Source organism: Erinaceus europaeus, chromosome 11 (genome assembly GCF_950295315.1).
Source record: "Erinaceus europaeus chromosome 11, mEriEur2.1, whole genome shotgun sequence".
NCBI lineage: Eukaryota > Metazoa > Chordata > Mammalia > Eulipotyphla > Erinaceidae > Erinaceus > Erinaceus europaeus.
In genome coordinates this window covers 97,443,210-97,459,515 of record NC_080172.1, presented here as the reverse complement: position 1 = coordinate 97,459,515, position 16,306 = coordinate 97,443,210, and the positions used below count along the sequence as shown (strand labels likewise).

At 37.8% G+C, this 16,306-nt stretch overlaps 1 long non-coding RNA gene across 1 annotated transcript; it reads right to left on the bottom strand.

Moving 5' to 3' along the window:
• Positions 1–5,285: 5,285 nt before the first annotated feature.
• On the bottom strand, positions 5,286–16,269 carry LOC132541249 (uncharacterized). The gene is made up of 3 exons (XR_009552416.1): positions 16,203–16,269; positions 5,555–5,789; positions 5,286–5,434 (listed from the first exon to the last, which is right to left on the bottom strand). It is a non-coding gene; the product is annotated as an uncharacterized LOC132541249 (long non-coding RNA).
• Between the last annotated feature and the right edge of the window lie 37 nt (positions 16,270–16,306).

The window sequence follows — 16,306 nt, the reverse complement described above, 5'->3', positions numbered from 1 at the left end:
TTGAGGCCCCAGTGATGACAAAAACAAAAACAAAACATGACACTACTATGTATTCAGTAACACAAAGTAGAAATCCAAAATTTATCCTTGAAATTGTCCTCTCTTAGGTTTTGTTGGCTGTAAGCTTAAAGTACTTACTAGTTCCCTTCTCTTTGAATCATCTTTGCTCTTTCCACTCTGGTTGCAGGTAACATTGCCTGGCCTATAGCAATAGTTTTACCTGCAATCATTCTGTCCAGTGGAGTTAATGTGACATTTATTGTTCTGGGGTTTTCATGACCTGACCTGAAAGGTTTGGAAAAGCACTTGCATTTGCTTAGCAATGCAGTTTTGTTTGCCAACATTCTCTCCTTCATTCTTTGTACAGAAAGCAAAGGTCAGTGAGAAAGTTCCTAAGTCAGGTTCTTGGTAATGCTTCCTCTACCTTAAAGCTCTTCTGTTCCCCACTTCTCTGTCTCATTAACCCATTAAGTTCTGTTAAGTCCATTTCATCTGAGAATCTTACTCTCATATAAATACATTTTTTTTTACAAGGTTGGGTCTTCTATTAAGAAATTTCCTGTTAAAACTCTTACAAGGCTAGACATGGACCTTCCATATGATCCAGTAATTCCTCTCCTGGGATTATACCCCAAGGACTCCATAACACCCAACCAAAATGAGGTGTGTACTCCTATGTTCATAGCAGCACAATTCATAATAGCTAAAACCTGGAAGCAACCCAGGTGCCCAATGAGTGGCTGAGAAAGCTGTGGTATATACACACAATGGAATACTATGCAGCTATCAAGAACAATGAACCCACCTTCTCTGACCCATCTTGGACAGAGCTAGAAGGAATTATGTTAAGTGAGCTAAGTCAGAAAGATAAAGATGAGTATGGGATGATCCCACTCATCAACAGAAGTTGAGTAAGAAGATCTGAAAGGGAAACTAAAAGCAGGACCTGACCAAACTGTAAGTAGGGCACCAAAGTAAAAAACCCTGTGGTTTTTACCACATGTACCCTGAGGGGTAGACATGCAGCTTCCTGAGCCAGTGGGGGGTGGGAGTGGGTGGGAGGGATGGGTCACAGTCTTTTGGTGGTGGGAATGGTGCTTATGTACACTCCTAGTAAAATGTAGTCATATAAATCACTAGTTAATTAATACGAGAGGGGGAAAATTAATTGTATGTCTCAAAGTTTTTTAAAACACAGACTGAGTCTTTTTAATATATAGGCTGTGTATTTGATATGCGGACTCTCTCAAAAGCCTAGACCAAGTAGATCAGAAGCAACCAATAGCACAGCTATATACAAGATACTGGGTACTGTACAGCAAACCCTAACAAAAGGACTTTTCAAAGTTAACCCAATTACCAATTAATGTGATGATAACATTAACTATCGATTGTCTTTTGGAACCCTAAGACAGCAGGAGCCTCACATCTCCACTATAGAGCCTCTGCTTCCCCCAGTCCTGGAACCCTTGGATAGTGCCCACTTTCCCGTATACGTCTCCCAATCCATATCAAATAATATTGCATCTGCCGATCACAGCCTAATAAACACGATTGCCACCTCAACAGGCTTCACTTCAGACTGTGTCCAGAGACTTCACATGTGGAATGACAACCCTTCAGCTTCATTACTCGGGTGAGACCTTTCCTTTCATAGTATACTCTAATTCTATCTCAGGTGGTTCACTTTCTAACAAAGTCCCAAAACCTAGATATACACCAGTTTCTGTGAGAGAGAGCATATGTTCACAAGTATCCATAAACTACTGCAAAATATATACCTGAAAGCAGAAGTACACTAGAGTTTGCAGTGAGTATCCCCCTAACACTTCCTCTCCACTATTCCAAGCTTTGGGTCCATAATTGCTCAACAATTTGTTTGACTTCATATGTTAACTCTCTTTTCAGTCACCAGGTTCCAGATGTCATCAGGATGCCGGCCAGGCTTCCCTGGACTGAAGACCCCACCAATATGTCGTGGAGCTCTGCTTCCCCAGAGATCCACCCTACTAGGGAAAGACTGGGAGTATGGACCGGCCAGTCAACACCCATGTTCAGCGGAGAAGCAATTACAGAAGCCAGACCTTCTACCTTCTACAACCCACAATGACCCTGGGTCCATGCTTCCAGAGGGATAGAGAGTGGGAAAGCTATCAGGGGAGGGGGTGGGATATGGAGATTGGGTGGTGGGAATTGTGTGGAGTTGTACCCCTCCTACCCTATGGTTTGTTAATTTATCCTTTCTTAAATAAATAAATAAATATAAATATAAATAAATAAATAAAAAGAAATTTCCTGTTAGCCTTTTAATTTTTTATTACTTATTTATTTTGAATTTTGTTTGTTTTCATTTTAGAAATGGCCAGTGTCTCTTTTCTTTTCTTTTTTCTTTTCATGCTGGCTGATCAGTCTATTAACTTCACAAAGTTTCCCAAATGTTTAATAAGGCTGATTTTTTTATTATTATTTTTAAAAATATTTTTTAAACATTTTATTTATTTACTTTCCCTTTTGTTGCCCTTGTTTAACATTGTTGTGGTTATTGATGTCATTGTTGTTGGATAGGACAGAGAGAAATGGAGAGAGGAGGGGAAGACAGAGAGGTGGAGAGAAAGATAGACACCTACAGACCTGCTTCACTGCTTGTGAAGCGACTCCCCTGCAGGTGGGGAGCTAGGGGATGGAACTGGGATCCTTAAGCTGGTCCTTGCGCTTTGCGCCACGTGTGCTTAACCCACTGTGCCACTGCCTGACTCCCCTATTCTTTCTTTATTTTTATTTATTTCACCACTGCCATCACCAAAGGTCTGTGTCCTTGTTCCCACACCCATAGATAACCACGATAGTTCTCCCACAGTCTTGAAAATTTATTGATACATTTATTTTACATTTGTATGTTCAACTCTTTATGTTCTGAATATGAGTGAAAACATTCTGTAGTTGTCCTTCACCTCCTGGCTTGTTTCACTGATTCCATCAACTTTATCCTAAAGGATACAATATAATCCCTTTCTTTTAAGATTTTTATAAAGTCTGATTAAATGCTCCTACTATTAAAGTCTGTCTACTCTATAGTGTAAGCTCTTTGCAGGCAGGAACTTGCTCAGATTTGTTCTCTTTTATATTGTCTTTGACTAGCATAATACCTAGAACAGACTAGTTTTCTTAATAAATATCTTTTAAAATATTTATTTATTTATTATTGGATAGAGACAGAAAGAAATTGGGGGGGGGATAGAGAAAGTGACAGAGAGACACCTGCAGCCCTGCTTCACCAATCGTGAAGCTTTCCCCCTGCAGGTGGAGACCAGGGGCTTGAACTCAGGTTCTTGTGCACTGTAATATGTGTGCTTAACCAGGTGCACTGCCTCCTGACCTCGAATAAGTATCCTTTAAGGAAAGATATTCTTGATACAGAAAGGAGGAGAGAAAATAGAATACAGGGGTATAGATGAAAGAGCAATAAACATCTATGTGCCAATAGAGTTAGCTGAATCAATCTGAATTACCCATTGCTTGATGAACAATAGTAAAAAATAGCACAGATAGAAATTACAATATACTTACAGTGTATGGTAGTATATAATTTTGCTCTGATAATCAAATAGTTGTTTTTGCTTGCAGTTTCTAAGTTACACTATTAACTTAATGAATTGAATTCTAGCATAAATTCAAGTTAATTCTGGTTAAAAATACTTCTGATTTTTAATTTTTAAAAAATTATTGTATTTTGAGGTTTTTGATGGGCTAGTGTTTACAGTATGGCTACTGACATATGGACATATCAATACCGCATGATTTACCACTTTCATGGATTTGTCCAGTTCCTACTTCCAACTCTGGTATCACTAATTTGTTTCTTCTGTGTAGGAGTTGGGTTAACAATTCTAATTAAACAATGATAACTGACACAGTGCTATCTCAAATATCAGGAAATTAAAATAAATATTATTCCCCATGTTGAATATTGTTTAAAATTGCTCATGGGTCCTGCAGAAAGACAAGAATCTGACTGTAGTTCACAATTGAAAACCAGTAATTTCATAAAAGAAATAAATAAAAATAGAAATTTACTTCTTTAATATGACAACAAATATTTAGCCCTATATCAGAACTAATGAAGGAAAAGTGCTAAACATAATGGGAAAGTGCTAACCCTATTGCTTTTTGAATTAAAAAAATTAAGGACTTTTTCTATTTGTTTATTATCACAAAGTTATTATTAGGCTTGGTGTCTACATGATGAATTCACTGCTCCTGGTGGCCAAATTTTTCCTTTTATTAAAATCTGGACAGAGAGGAAACTGAGAGGAGAGGAAGAGAGTGGGGGAGAGAGAAAGGCAGACACCTACAGTGTTGCTTCACTGCTTGTGAAGCTTCTCTGCAAGTAGGGATGTGAGGACTGAGCTTGGGTCCTTGTGCATGGTATAGTGTGCACTTAACTAGGTGCATCTCACCAGGGCCCGAATATATTTCTTTAAAAGAAACAGTAAATAAGAAAATCTGGGGAGTTGGGCGGTAGTGCAGTGGGTTAAGTGCATGTGGCACGAAGCAAAAGGACTGGTATAAAGATCCCCAGCTCCCTACCTGCAGGGCATTGCTTCACAGGCAGTGAAGCAGGTCTGCTGGTGTCTATCTTTCTCACCCCTTCTTTGTCTTCCCCTCCTCTCTCCATTTCTCTCTATTCTATCAAACAACAATGAAATCAATAACAACAACAATAACTACAATAATAATAAAAAAACAAGGGCAACAAAAGGCAAAATAAATAATTAAATGTATATATAAAAGGAAATCTGTTTGTTATCAACATATTTAATATTAAGCCATAATATAAACTGTGAAGAAAATAAGAAAGAAATACAAGCACCGTACTGGAAAGGAAGAGACAAAAAAAGATAATTATCAGAGAACATTATTGTAAAACTGGAAAAATTTGTCAAGCAAACATTTTTGGATAATTTTCATTATTAAAGTAATGGAGCCCAGATTGATAACTTAGTGTTTGAGCACTGGATTTGCATGCCTGAGGTCCTAGTTTGTTTATTCGTACCACATATTCCAGACTGAACTGTGCTCTGGTATCTCACCTTCTCTCTTAAAAAAATAAAGATTTTATAAAAAAGAAATAACATAATTCTTATCATTAATCACAGTGCAGCTGGCCATGAAATGTGGCCTAACTGCATAATATCAGTACTGTGGGTATTAATTATTTATAACTATATACCTTACAGAATGGAAAAGGTAATTAAATAAAAATTGCAATATATTTAAGGAAACAATTTAGATATCAATCTTAAAGCTTTATTAACAAAATCTGCACGGAAAAGGAGATCATCTGGGACCACAATAAGACAGGACTAGAAATCTTCAGGAACCCACCAAATCAATGGTGAGTGCAAACACGTCTGGCTCACGGACAGAGAGGAACCTAGGGAGAGATTAAATGGCTGTTAACAGTCCGGCAGTTTACCAGTTGAGACACCACCTCCAGTCTGTTTCACCAACAAAAAGATCACTGGAGGGAGGAGAGGATTCCCCTAAGACTTACCAAATGCAACTGTGAGTCTCCATTGTTACTGCCCTCAGAAGCTGGAGAAGCAGGGGGGTGGCCCTGTGCAGACAGCAGGGGACAGAGAATTAACCAGGAAACTCAGGAGATCTATACCTCAGTGGCCTAATGGTGGGGCTGTGAGAGTCTCTTTGCATAATGACTAGATTATCAGGAGTGAGGGATTAGGCTAAGAAGCCTACTTACAGTTTAAAAGTCCTCAGGCTCCCATAGCCTACAGGGAAGAAAAGAACAAAAGAGGCTTTTAAGCTACTGTGCTACAACTCAGGGATTAAAATAATATTGAAACAACTGTCGATTTCCACAACTGTTTAACCCTTTGATTACCTTACTTAGACACAAATCAATCCAGGCAAGAGTGATCAGTAATTTGAAAAGTACAGAGAGAGGGACCTCATAACATACTATATAAAATGGTTAAACCAACAAGAAGAAATATTGGAGAAATGAACCAGGACAAGAGGCCAGCTAAAAGCCTCCCAAAGGTTTAAGCACAAAATAATGAGGTCAATATCCAAATACTAGTTAAGGAAATAGTCACAGGAGTGAGTAAAGAGTTTGAAAGAATTGTCATCAGAAATGCAGAAACAACAAATGAGACCCTGGAAGAAAACACTAATTATCTCAAGGTTATTAGAGAGCTGATAGCTGAAATAGCTAAGCTGAGAACACAACTAGCTGAAGAAGCTAAAACAATATCAGAACAGGGTAACAAAATACATGAACTCCAGAAAACAGTAGAGGAGGGAGAGAATAGAATAAAAGAGGCTGAAGACAGAATTAGCAAGATCAAGGATGAATTAGAGACAACTAAAAAAGATTAAGAGATCTCAAAAAGAGATTAAGAGATATTGAAAACAACAACAGAGACCTATGGGGTGACTTCAAAAGAAATAACATATGCATTATAGGCTTACCAGAGGAAGAAAGAGAGGGAGGGGAAGAATGCATTCTTCCGGACATAATAGCTGAGAACATCTCTGGTATAGACAACATCAAAGACATAAAGGCACAAGAAGGCCACAGGGTCCCAAAAAGAATTAACACAGACTTAAAGACACCAAGACACATCATATTTAGAATGGAAAGGAATAGGACAAAGAAAGGATCCTGAAGGCTGCAAGAGAAAAACAAAGAGCCACCTTCAGAGGAAACCCCATAAGATTAGCAGTAGACTTCTCCACACAAACACTACAGGCCAGAAGAGAATGGCAAGATATCTATTGAGTGCTCAATCAGAAAGGCTTTCAATCAAGAATACTGTATCCTGCTAGACTGTCATTCAGACTAGATGGAGGCATAGGCCTTCTCAGACATGCAACAGTTGAAAGAATCAACTATCACCAAGCCTGCCCTGAAAGAAGTTCTGAAAGGTCTCCTATAAACAGTCAGACCACCATAAATATGCCATCTATCAGAACACTCTAAAACTACAAGAATGACATTAAAATATCTTCAATCTTTGATATCAATAAATGTCAATGGCCTGAATTCACCTACTAAAAGGCACACAGTAGGAAGATGGATCAGAAAACACAACCCAACAATATGCTGTCTACAGAAAACCCACCTAACTCAACAAGACAAACACAGACTCAAAGGAAGGATAGAAAACTATCATACAAGCCAATGGCTCACAAAAAGGGGCAGGAACACCTATTCTCATATCTGACATGATAGACTTTAAAATAAATAAAATTAGAAAGATAGGGATGGATACCACTTAATGCTCAGAGTATCAGTCAATCAAGAGGACTTAACAATTATTAACATATATGCACTCAATGAGAAGCCATCTAAATATATCAAACATCTACTGGAAGAGCTATAGCAATATATTAACAGCAGCACATTAATAGTAGGGGACTTCAACACCCCACTCTCTCAACTTGATAAAACATCCAGGCAGAAAATCAAAAAAGAAATGAGGGACCTAAATGAGGAAATAGATAACTAGAACTATTGGACATTTTTAGAGTCATTCATCCTAAGAAACTGGAATACACATTTTACTCAAGCCCACATGGGTTATTCTCAAGGGTAGACCATATGTTAGCCCACAAAAACAGCATCAGCAAATTCAAGAGCATTGAAATCATTCCAAGCATCTTCTCAGAGCACTGTGCAATTAAACTCACACTGAACAATCAACAAAATATTAGTAATAATCCCAAAATGTGGAAGCTCAACAGTAAACTACTTAACAACTACTAGGTCAAGAGGAAATAAAGGAAGAAATCAAAATGTTTCAAGAGTTCAATGAAAATGAAGACACAAACTATCAAAATATTTGGGACACAGCTAAGGCAGCACTGAGAGAGAAGTTTATAGCCATACAAGCAAACATTAGGAAACAAGAAAAAGCACAAATAAATATCCTGATTGCACACCTTAAAAACCTAGAAGAAAGAGAACAAAAGCAACCAGAAGGACAGAAATCACTAAAGTTAGGGCAGAAATCAATAACATTGAAAATAAGAAAACCATACAAAAGATCAACGAAAGTAAATGTTGGTTTTTCGAAAGAGGGAACAAAATTGACAAACCTTTAGCCAGATTCACAAAACCAAAAAAGGAGAAGACCCAAATAAATCAGATCATAAATGAAAGAGGAGATATCACAACAGACACCATAGAACTTCAACATATCATATGAGACTTCTAAGAACAACTATATGCCACCAAGCTAGATAACCTGGAAGAAATGGATGATTTCCAGGATACCTATGAACTTCCAAAACTAAATAAAGAGGTACTTGATAACATGAACAGGCCCATCACAGTCAATGAAATTGAAACAGTTATCAAAAGCCTTCCCAAGAATAAACGTTCTGGACCAGATGGTTTTACAAATAAATTCTATAAAACCTTCAAGTAAGAGTTAATAACTCTAGTTTTAAAAGTCTTCCAGAAGGATGAAGACACTGGAATACTCCCTTCCAGCTTCTATGAAGCCAACATCACTTTGATACCAAAAGCAGAGAGGGACACAACCAAAAAAGAAAACTACAGACAATATCTCTGATGAATATAAGTGCTAAAATATTGAACAAAATTCTAGCCAACCGGATACAGCAGTCTATTAAAGATTGTTCATCATGGCCAAGTGGGGTTTATTCCAGGGATACAAGGTTGGTTTAATATATATAAATCAATGAACATGATACACCACATCAATAAAAGCAAGTCCAAAAACCACATGACCATATCAATAGATGCAGAGAAAGCCTTTAATGAAATACAATATCCCTTTATGATCAAAACACTACAAAAAATGTGAATAGATGGAAAATTCCTCAAGATAGTGCAGTCTATATATAGCAAACCTATAGCCAACATCATACTCAATGGTGAAAAACTGATAACATTTCCCCTCACATCAGATACTAGAGAGGGATACCCACATTCACCACTACTATTCAACATAGTGTTGGAAGTTCTTGCCATAGCAATCAGGCAGTAGCAAGGAATTAAAGGCATACAGAAGTCAAACTCTCCCTATTTGCAGATGACATGATAGTATACATAGAAACACCTAAGGAATCCAGCAAGAAGCTTTTATAAATCATCAGGCAATACAGTAAGGTGTTAGGCTAAAACATTAACATTCAAAATCAGTGGCATTCCTCTATGCAAATACTAAGGTAGAAGGAGTTGAAATCCAGAAATCAATTCCTTTTACTATAGCAACAAAAACAATAAAATATCTAGGAATAAACATAACCAAAGAAGTGAAAGTCTTGTATACTGAAAATTATGAGTCACTACTCAAGGAAATTGAAAAATACACACAGAAGTGGAAAGATATTCCATGTTCATAGGCTGGAAGAATTAACATCATCAAAATGAATGTACCATATACAAATTTAATGCTATCCCCATCAAGATGCCAACAATTTTTAGGAGAATAGAACAAATGCTACAAATGTTTATATGGAACCAGAAAAGATCTAGAATTCCCAAAACAATCTTGGAAAAAAAAGAACAAAACCAGAGGCATCACACTCCCAGATCTCAAATTGTGTTGTAGGGCCATTGTCATCAAAACTGCTTGGTACTGGAAGATGAACAGACACATTGACCAGTAGTGGAATAGAATTGAGAGCCCAGAAGTAAGCCCCCCCCCACATGTGGACATCTAATCTTTGACAAAGGTGCCCAGTCTATTAAATGAGGAAAGCAGAGTCTCTTCAACAAATGGTGTTGGAAACAATGGGTTGAAACATGCAGAAGAATGAAACTGAACCACTGTATTTCACCAAATACAAATATAAATTCCAAGTGGATCAAGGACTTGGATATTAGACCAGAAAATATCAGATACTTAGAGGAAAATATTGACAGAACTCTTTTCCGCAATAAATTTTAAAGACATCTTCAATGAAATGAATCAATTTACAAAGAAGACTAAGGCAAGTATAAAACTATGGGACTACATCAAGAAACACATGAAAAATGCTGCAAGTTTTTGATTGTCAGAGAAATGAAAATAAAGACAACAAGGAGATACCAATTCACTCCTGTGAGAATGTCATACATCAGAAAAGATAACAGCAGCAAATTCTGGAGAGGTTGTGGGTTCAAAGGAACCCTCTTGCACTGCTAGTGGGAATGTAAATTGGTCAAGCCTCTGTGGCTAATAGTCTGGAGAACTTTCAGAAGTCTAGAAATGGACCTACCCTATGATCCTGAAATTCCTCTCCTGGGGACAAATCCTAAAGAACCCAACGCACCCATCCAAAAAGACCTGTGTACACATATATTATTAGCAGCACAATTTGTAATAGCCAAAACCTGGAAGCAACCCAGGTGTCCAACAACAGATGAGTGGCTGAGCAAGTTGTGGTATATATACACAATGGAATACTACTAAGGTATAAATAATGGTGACTTCACTGTTTTCAGCCGATCTTGGACTGACCTCGAAAAATCATGTTAAGTAAAATAAGTCAGAAACAGAAGGATGAATATGGGATGATCTCACTCTCAGGCAGAAGTTGAAAAACAAGATCAGAAGAGAAAACACAAGTAGAACCTGAACTGGAATTGGCATTTTGCACCAAAATAAAAGACTCTGGGGTTGGTGGTGGGGGGAGAAACAGGTCCAAAAAGGATGACAGAGGACCTAGTGGGGGTTGTATTGTTATATGGAAAACTGGGAAATGTTATGCATGTACAAAGTATTGTAATTACTGTCAAATGAAAACATTAATTCCCCAATAAAGAAATTTTTAAAAATCTGCACGAGTTAGGCGCACATGGAGCAAAGTGCAAGGACAGGCCTAAGAACCCTGGTTTGAGCCCTGGCTCCCCACCTGCAGGGGAGTCGCTTCACAGGTGGTGAAGCAGGTCTGCAGGTGTCTATCTTTCTCTCCCCCTCTCTGTATGCCTCTCCTCTCTCCATTTCTCTCTTTCCTATCTAACAATGACATCAATAAAACAACAATAATAACTACAACAACAACAAAAAAAAAACAAGGGCAACAAAAGGGAACATAAATAAATATAAAGAAAAATTTTCAAAAATCTGCAGAAATACAGATGAAAAAGACTTTCATATATATTTTTTTAATTTAAGAAAGGAGACATTAACAAAACCGTAGGAGAGGATGGTTCAACTCCAGACAATTCCTACCACCCAGTCTCCATATCCCATCCCCTCCCCTGATAACTTTCCCATTCTCTATCCCTCTGGGAGCATGGACCCAGGGTCCTTGTGGGTTGCAGAAGGTGGAAGGTCTAGCTTCTGTAATTGCTTCCCCGCTGAACATGGGCGTTCACTGGTCGATCCATACTCCCAGTCTGCTTCTTTCTTATATTCTTATATAAGAAACTAGGCATGTCAGTTTCTCCCAACTTTATTAATAGATTTTAAACAATCCCATTAAAATATAAATAGTATCATTTTCTTATAACTTGAAAACCAGATTATTTAGTTCATATGGAAAATTACATCAAGGGATTTTGTGATAAATTAACTGCTCTGAAATGACTAGCCCTAGTGACCAAATATTCAAAACAGCAGTAATTAACATAACATGGTACTACACTGAAATGTTTTAATTAAAGAAAAAAATCACTTAAAATATTACATGTTTATTTTATTTACTTATTTATGATGGTGAGAGAGAGAGAGAGAGAGAGAGAAATAAACAAGACATTACTATGGTACAAGTTATGATGGGGATTAAACTAAGGACTTTGTACTTATCCATCGTGTCACCAACTATGTCATAAAAAGTTTATATTTTCAATAAGAATCTAGTAGAGGAGCTATCCTAAGGCAATGGTAAAATTATAAATTATGTAGAAAATTATGTTAGATAATGAAATACACATTTTGCAAAAAGTATAGATAGGTGGTTATAATAATGGTCACACAGAATTATGTTTCCCTGTCTCTGTTTCCTATGTCTCTGGACATAGACACAACACAAAGTTTCAGGTGTTTTGTTATGTAGCTATAGAAAACATACACATCTTACAGCACATGCTCAAACATATTCCATATAGATGAAGATTTTTACACAAAATTACAAGAAACGAAAACTAGTTCTTTCTTGTCATCCAGCTTTTGGATAACAGTTATAGATATGTTTTCATTGACCATTACACTAAATATGCCTTCTCCTTTAAATTTTATTATTTATCTCTCTCTCTGTCTCTGTCTCTCACTATGTGTGTGTGTGTGTGTGTATTTGTGTGTGTATGTGTTGAATTGCTGGGCCTATAAAATTCCACTGATGCTCCAGTGGACTTTTTATTTTTCTTTAAAAATCTCAGATATAAACAGAGAGGAATAGGGATCAGGTGGTAGCACAGTGGCTTAAGTGCAGGTGGCACAAAGCAGAATGACCAGCGTAAGGATCCCGGTTCGAGCACCCGGCTCCCCACCTGCAGGGGAGTCGCTTCACTGGCATGAAACATGTCTGTGTTTCTCTCCCCTTCTCTGTCTTCCCCTCCGCTCTCCATTTCTCTCTATCCTATCCAACAATGACATTAATAACAATGGTAATAACTACAACAACTATTAAAAAAATAACCAGGGCAACAAAAGGGAGAAAATAGCCTCCAGGAGCAGTAGATTCTTGGTGCAGGCACCAAACCCCAGCAATAGCCCTGGAGGCAAAAAAAGAAACGAAAAAGCAAATGAACCCATCCAAAAATGGGCCGAAGATATGAATAGAACATTCACTACAGAAGAGATCCAAAAGGCTAACAAACACATGAAAAATTACTCCAGGTTGCTGATTTTCAGAGAAATGCAAAGAAAGACAACACTGAGATAACACCTCACCCCTGTGAGAATGGCATACATCACAAAGGACAGCAACAACAAATGCTGGAGAGGCTGTTGGGACAGAGCACCCTTCTGCACAAGGGAAACAGTCAACCCTTCACCCTCAGTACTTGGGTGAGACTTTTCCTTTCAAAGTATTCTCTAATTCCATTCCAGGCGGTTCACTTCCTAACAAAGTCCCAAAACCTAGATATAGACCAGGTCTCATAAGACAGAGCATATGTTCATATGTATCTATAAATTAGGGCAAAATATATATCTGAAAGCAAAAATACACAATAGTCTGTAGTCAGTATAAAGTTCATAATGAAATAGTGCCTACTTAGACTTAGATACCCTCCTAACCTACTTCCTATTAAAGTTCTCTCACTCACTCTAAAACTAACCCCATCAAAGTAAGGACTGCAAAAGCTGAATAAGGGCAAGAGACTGGCATACTTTAACCATGACTCTTTAGTCACTATCAGGCCACCACATTAGCTGGGCCCCAAATCAGGGAGTCCTGAGATTCCCAAACAGCCATGATGAGCCTAGACCTAGAATAATTCCCTCTCTCCATTGTTACCAGTCATTTATATCAGGAACAACACAATAGACCCCTTTGTGGGTCCCCATAGGACCTTGCCCTCAACTTGGTTCAACAATGGCAGAGAACGTTCCATCCTCCAAAGGAAGGCTGGACAATATACTCTATGCTACACCTGAGGAAGATGGGTCCTGATATTGGGGCAGCTTGGAACATTCCTACACAAGACCACAGAATGTGAGCTCAGATCTACAGGGATGCAGAGGTCACATAGGCTCCTAAGATGAATATGGGCCCCAGATCACATTAAATCAATGGAGTTTACAATCAACAATATTTATACACCTTTCTCATATTAGGGAGCTGTTTTGTTCCCTGATCCAGCTTTTTGGTCCTTCTGTCAGCCATGACATCATCTCCCCAGACAATAATTAGGATCTACCTGCATATCAGACTCAGGCAAAACCAAACCAAACCAAAACAAAGCAAAACAAACAACAACAACAACAAAAACACTAGTATAGCCACAGGCCCTTTGGAATATAACTAAAATATGCCTACTAGCTATCTAAAAAAAAACGGAGACCCCCCTGCCCCAACTCTTCATCTGCACTATTCAGCCTTTAGGTTCATGATTGCTCAACAATTTGTTTGGCTTTGTATGTTAACTCTCTTTTCATTCACCAGGTTCCAGATGCTAGCATGATGCCAACCAGACTTCCCTGGACAGACAATCCCACCAATGTGTCCTGGAGCTCTGCTTCCCCAGAGCCCTTCCCCACTAGGGAAAGAGAGAGACAGGCTGGGAGTGTAATTTAACCTGTCAATGCCCATGTTCGGCAGGGAAGCAATTAAAAAAGAAACAGAGAGGAATAAAGAGACAGAGGGGAAGCTCAGGCTTTGGCACAACTAGTTAAGTGCATTACAGTGCCCATGGGCTAGATTTCAAGCCCTCAGTTACCCCCTGGCAGGGGGCAATCTTCAGGAGTGGTAAAGCCTGGCTATTGGTGTCTCTGTCTCTTTCCTTCTCTAACTCCTCCCTCTCAATTTCTCTCTGTATCCAATAATATATATGTAAAAATTTAAAAAAAGAATAAAAAAAAGGAAAAAAGAGACAGAGAGGAGAGACAGCCTAACACTGCTGTACTCTACTGGTGAGCTATCTTCTGCCTCCCACAATTTACTTAAAAATGAATAACTTTAATAATACACAGTTGCATTAATTAATTAAATTAAAATAATTGTATTAACTTTGATTTTTCTGTTTTCTTTACATGAGAGGCAAAAGTTTCTTTGCAATAGCATTCTGCTACATGATCAGAATGTATTTGTTAAATTAATGACTAATATATAAATAAATTAATGAATAGATGCATTCTGGTATTGTACTTTCTGACTTCACAAAGAAAAGTCTGAAATTTGACTATGTAATGTTAAGTTACCTCAGGATATGCAATATCATAAAAAGAAAAGTGGAGAGACAGAGATCTGGGGTAAAATAGCATAAAATATGTTCATGGCATAGTTCATGGCAATATGTTCATGGCAAGTTCATGGCACCTTTTAGTAAAGATATGGTTCAAATTCATATTTAAAACAAAACTATGGGTGGAATATTCACGTTAGGGGATATACAGATAGTTTATAATCACAGAGAAATATATCATATTTTGATAGTAATCAAAGGACTAGCAGTGTTAACACCCTTGAGTTAACATTTTATACTAAAGAATTTAAATGGAAAAAGCAATATAAGTTGGTGTTATGTATTTTGTTGGCACTGTTTAAGTCTGTATACTTTGTGATGCAATATACTTTTAGTCACTAAGATTATTGTTTCTTTTGACCCAAGATTCCCACTACTGGGAAATTATTATTTTTCAAATACTCAACAAATGGTAAAGTCAAATGCACACTCTTTACTGTTCTTATAGTAAAAATTAAAAGCTTTATAATAATAGGGAAGCAATTTGACTAATTAGCGATAGAATTCCCTGCTACTTCTGTGTTTAAATCAGGGAGGTTATGAAGCTGCATAATTTTACAAAAACATTTCTTATGTCCTACCAGATGAAAAGCAGAACTTAACATTGAATGTAGGAAACCTAGGACAAATCTATTTGAACTATTACCCTCTACTCTCTTTCTAAGGTTTAGCTTCATAATTACAGAAGACAGAAAACTTTAATTTCTTCATGCTCACATTTTTCGTTTTTTAAGTGAAACAAAGAGGGAGGGAGGGAGGGAGGGAGGGAGAGAGAGAGAGAGAGAGAGAGAGAGAGAGAGAGAAAATGTGAGTGAGAGATCAGAGAATGTGAGTGAGAGGTCACAGTACTAGTTTCTTCCCATGTTGTGGGAGCCATTCTAGCACAATGCAAATCCATGCACTATTCAAATGAACTATTTTGCTGACCCCACGATCACACTTTTAATAATTTGCTCCATCTCTTCAAACTAATGCAACCCCTTCCCTGTCCCCAAAGCTAGTTTTCTGCAGACGCTTTTTAAAGAATTGCCAACACTACGCAAAAAAGAAAGAAAGAAAAAAACTAAAAGGAAAGTGAGCATTATATACATTTTTCTAATTTAAAATCTATTATTATTTAAAATCATTATTCATTTATTGGATAGAAACAGAAATCCTGATAGACACCTGCAGCACTGCGTCACTGCTTGTGAAGTTTTCCCTCTGCAGGCGGGGACCAGGTCACTTGAACCCAGGTCCTTGTAAATTATAGCACGTATGCTATACCACGCATGCCACTGTCTTGACATTTAAGAATACTAAAAGGAAAAAGCACCTAAAGGTAAAGAATCGCCGTCCTCTATCACCCTCCAGTTCTGCAGGGGACTCGAGCTCTGCGCAAGCGCAGACTGCAAAGGCTGTCCAGGGCGGACCCGAGGG